Source organism: Schistocerca cancellata, unplaced genomic scaffold (genome assembly GCF_023864275.1).
Source record: "Schistocerca cancellata isolate TAMUIC-IGC-003103 unplaced genomic scaffold, iqSchCanc2.1 HiC_scaffold_847, whole genome shotgun sequence".
Taxonomy (NCBI): domain Eukaryota; kingdom Metazoa; phylum Arthropoda; class Insecta; order Orthoptera; family Acrididae; genus Schistocerca; species Schistocerca cancellata.
The window spans coordinates 72,501-77,500 of NW_026046858.1; the positions used below are offsets into that span (position 1 = coordinate 72,501).

At 53.1% G+C, this 5,000-nt stretch overlaps 1 non-coding gene across 1 annotated transcript in view; it reads right to left on the reverse strand.

Moving 5' to 3' along the window:
- Nucleotides 1–1,178, reverse strand: part of LOC126147140 (small subunit ribosomal RNA) — a 1,909-nt gene extending 731 nt beyond the window's left edge. The window contains exon 1 of the ribosomal RNA XR_007530017.1: nt 1–1,178. This exon is cut by the window's left edge and continues 731 nt beyond it. This is a non-coding gene — a ribosomal RNA (small subunit ribosomal RNA).
- Between the last annotated feature and the right edge of the window lie 3,822 nt (nt 1,179–5,000).

The following is a 5,000-nucleotide window of genomic DNA, read 5'->3' on the forward strand; positions in this document are numbered from 1 at the left end:
AGGCTGCCCGCCGAGTCATCGGAGGAACTGCGGCGGATCGCTGGCTGGCATCGTTTATGGTTAGAACTAGGGCGGTATCTGATCGCCTTCGAACCTCTAACTTTCGTTCTTGATTAATGAAAACATACTTGGCAAATGCTTTCGCTTCTGTTCGTCTTGCGACGATCCAAGAATTTCACCTCTAACGTCGCAATACGAATGCCCCCGCCTGTCCCTATTAATCATTACCTCGGGTTCCGAAAACCAACAAAATAGAACCGAGGTCCTATTCCATTATTCCATGCACACAGTATTCAGGCGGGCTTGCCTGCTTTAAGCACTCTAATTTGTTCAAAGTAAACGTGCCGGCCCACCCAGACACTCAATAAAGAGCACCTTGGTAGGATTTCAACGGGGTCCGCCTCGGGACGCACGAACACGCACGAGGCGGTCGCACGCCTTCGGCTCGCCCCACCGGCAGGACGTCCCACGATACATGCCAGTTAAACACCGACGGGCGGTGAACCAACAGCGTGGGACACAAATCCAACTACGAGCTTTTTAACCGCAACAACTTTAATATACGCTATTGGAGCTGGAATTACCGCGGCTGCTGGCACCAGACTTGCCCTCCAATAGATACTCGTTAAAGGATTTAAAGTGTACTCATTCCGATTACGGGGCCTCGGATGAGTCCCGTATCGTTATTTTTCGTCACTACCTCCCCGTGCCGGGAGTGGGTAATTTGCGCGCCTGCTGCCTTCCTTGGATGTGGTAGCCGTTTCTCAGGCTCCCTCTCCGGAATCGAACCCTGATTCCCCGTTACCCGTTACAACCATGGTAGGCGCAGAACCTACCATCGACAGTTGATAAGGCAGACATTTGAAAGATGCGTCGCCGGTACGAGGACCGTGCGATCAGCCCAAAGTTATTCAGAGTCACCAAGGCAAACGGACCGGACGAGCCGACCGATTGGTTTTGATCTAATAAAAGCGTCCCTTCCATCTCTGGTCGGGACTCTGTTTGCATGTATTAGCTCTAGAATTACCACAGTTATCCAAGTAACGTGGGTACGATCTAAGGAACCATAACTGATTTAATGAGCCATTCGCGGTTTCACCTTAATGCGGCTTGTACTGAGACATGCATGGCTTAATCTTTGAGACAAGCATATGACTACTGGCAGGATCAACCAGGGAGCTGCGTCAACTAGAGCTGAGCAGCCGGCCGCCCGGGAGTGTGTCCCAGAGGCCCGCGCGAACACGCAAGCGTCCGCTCAATTATTCTGCAAACAGGAGGAGGCTGAGCTCCCCTGCACAATACACCTCGAAACCCTCTCAGGTCCCGGCGGCGCGCAGCGCCGTCCTAAGTACTTGGTCGGGTTCGAGAGAGGCGCAATCGCCCGGAGTTAGGCGAGTAGACGCTTTAGGTGCGACCACCCGTGCTCCCAACTGAGCTTGCCGCTGCCGACAGAGGCCCGGGAGCGTGCTGTCGTGGCATTGCCGGCGGGAGACAACACGCGCCACCTACGGTGACCGGCAGCTCCAACGCCAGCGCCACAGAAGGGCAAAGGCCCCACGTGGGTGCCGAAGCGAACTCTCCCAGCACAGCGCACGTGCCAACACGTCTGCACAACTGCGATACAAACCACCAGCGAGAACCGCTGGGGCGACCGAGCAGCAGACGGCGTCGCGGCGCCGAGTGCCGGGCGGCGGCGCATCCTCAACGCACACAGTCCTCAATCGGACCAGCACACTGCAGATGTCCACCGCGCTTCGCACCGGGCCGGCGAGGACCCACTTTGGCTGCACGGCGCCGCGCGCAGGGTGCCCCGGCGCGCAGCTGCGCCGCCTGCCGCGTCCGTCGGCCGGCGCGCCTGCCACTGGGCGCCCCCACCAGCCGGCTGTAGCGCGTGCGCCCACGCACCGCGCGGCCAGCACGCCGGGCGGCCCCCCCTCACCGGCCGGGGACAGTCCCACCCACCCACAGCCGCGTATCGCTTCACACCCAGATTCACATTCACGTTCGTTGGTATGGTGGGGACCGCTTCGTAGCTGTACCGATCGTTGCCCTCACAGATGTACCTCCAGCAAGGACAACCGCACCACAACGGGTTACCAGTTGTTCATTTGCGTAACGTCACCAGTAAACGTACACGTCCATCCCCGTTTGCAAAGTCAACTATTATTGCATGCCTGCCTGTCAGGTGTCAAGACACACTACATCCGCTCACATCCACGCAACAAAATGTGCCCGACTAGAGGGCACGTGGAAGGTGCCCCCGTACGTATGCGATGTCCACTGCGCGACCAACTGTCAACCGGCCTCTGTAGCATGTCGCAGATGTGGAACGCGGGGCACCGTGCTATCACATTGTGTGAGAAGAGACTACTACGTCTGCATACACGCGCCACTACATGAACAGACGGCTCATGCTGATCGCCATCCACTGCGTCCATTACTCCCACACGTCTCTATGGCGTACCACACTGCAATGCAGCTGTTATGGGGAGATGACACGTAGCTGTGTACACAACATTCTGAGCGGGTTGCGGTTGGACAATACATTACTGTAACGTGTCATATGCCAATTACAGAGCAGGGTAAGGCACAACTTGGGTTAGGTTAAGGCACAACTTGGGTTAGGTTAAGGCACAACTTGGGTTAGGTTAAGGCACAACTTGGGTTAGGTTAAGGCACAACTTGGGTTAGGTTAAGGCACAACTTGGGTTAGGTTAAGGCACAACTTGGGTTAGGTTAAGGCACAACTTGGGTTAGGTTAAGGCACAACTTGGGTTAGGTTAAGGCACAACTTGGGTTAGGTTAAGGCACAACTTGGGTTAGGTTAAGGCACAACTTGGGTTAGGTTAAGGCACAACGTGGGTTAGGTTAAGGCACAACGTGGGTTAGGTTAAGGCACAACGTGGGTTAGGTTAAGGCACAACGTGGGTTAGGTTAAGGCACAACGTGGGTTAGGTTAAGGCACAACGTGGGTTAGGTTAAGGCACAACGTGGGTTAGGTTAAGGCACAACGTGGGTTAGGTTAAGGCACAACGTGGGTTAGGTTAAGGCACAACGTGGGTTAGGTTAAGGCACAACGTGGGTTAGGTTAAGGCACAACGTGGGTTAGGTTAAGGCACAACGTGGGTTAGGTTAAGGCACAACTTGGGGGTAGATTGCGGTGCAAATTGCGTTACATTGCGGTGCAAATTGCGTTACATTGCGGTGCAAATTGCGTTACATTGCGGTGCAAATTGCGTTACATTGCGGTGCAAATTGCGTTACATTGCGGTGCAAATTGCGTTACATTGCGGTGCAAATTGCGTTACATTGCGGTGCAAATTGCGTTACATTGCGGTGCAAATTGCGTTACATTGCGGTGCAAATTGAGTTACATTGCGGTGCAAATTGAGTTACATTGCGGTGCAAATTGCGTTACATTGCGGTGCAAATTGCGTTACATTGCGGTGCAAATTGCGTTACATTGCGGTGCAAATTGAGTTACATTGCGGTGCAAATTGAGTTACATTGCGGTGCAAATTGAGTTACATTGCGGTGCAAATTGAGTTACATTGCGGTGCAAATTGAGTTACATTGTGGTGCAAATTGAGTTACATTGCGGTGCAAATTGAGTTACATTGCGGTGCAAATTGAGTTACATTGCGGTGCAAATTGAGGTAGGTTAAGGTGCAACACAGGTTAGGTTAAGGTGCAACATAGGTTAGGGTGCAAGATGGGTTAGGTTAAGGTGCAAGATGGGTTAGGTTAAGGTGCAAGATGGGTTAGGTTAAGGTGACATAGGTTAGGTTAAGGTGACATAGGTTAGGTTAAGGTGACATAGGTTAGGTTAAGGTGACATAGGTTAGGTTAAGGTGACATAGGTTAGGTTAAGGTGACATAGGTTAGGTTAAGGTGACATAGGTTAGGTTAAGGTGACATAGGTTAGGTTAAGGTGACATAGGTTAGGTTAAGGTGACATAGGTTAGGTTAAGGTACAAACTGGGTTGTGTTATGGTACACATTGCGTTGTAGTACAGTACACGTTAGGTTTGGGTACGGTACACAATGTGGTATGGGATGGCGTGTTGTGGGGGGGGGGGGTGAGGTTCGTTGATATCGACCGTAGGACGTGGATGCCCGAGGCAGCGTCAGTGTGTCAAAGGAGTTATGTCACGTCGGGATGCGCTTTTCGCTAGTGAGAGGGGGCGAGCCGTGTCTGTGGTTGCGGCAGACCTGTGTGTTTCATTCCTGCCAGTGTGTTTGTGCTGTAAGACGAGGCAGTGTGGTGATGTTGGGTGCACCCCTGTGTAGGACATGTGTGGGTGTTGGTGGCTTCTCTGAGCAATTGTGGTTGTCGGACGAGTGGGGTATTCTGTTTTATGATTGGACCTCCCGGTCTGGTTATCATAGCGTAGTTGGTGTACTGTGGCGGATAGGATGCACCGGACGTTGGTCCATGCTGGTGCTTAGTTGTTGTATCTGTGTCTGTTACAGGCAGAGAGTAGTGTGTGATAGAGTGTGTGGCTGACGTGTGGTTCATTTTGTGTGTACGGACGTTCAGCATGTATAGGGGCATTTGCGTATATAATCTATCTATGTGGGCCTGCATAGTTTACTGAGCAGTGCTGTGAGGTGACTGAACTACGAGTGACGTACTGATTTACAGCGGAATGGTTGCCTTGTACCAAAGATGGAGTATCGGAGGACCGTCTATATTCTGAGAGGAGCCCTGTTTGCCACTGGGCGTGGGGTCTCGCGTCCTGCGGTTCAGTGCCCCCAGGGAAGCGCGCGGAGGTGGTGCTGCTGCTGCTGTAGCAAGCGAGCTACTTACAGCATGTATAGGGACAGCGGGAATATGGCATATTCGATATAACTCTTCATGAAACGCAAGATATAGGGGCGGATTGCACGTTACGAGTGCGGGAAGAGTCCGCCGTTCATCCGCTGGAGTTGCGATTTGGGCGGTTGGGGTGGGGCACGTGCGGGTGCGGGTGGAGCGATTGTCGGTCGACGACTTCGTG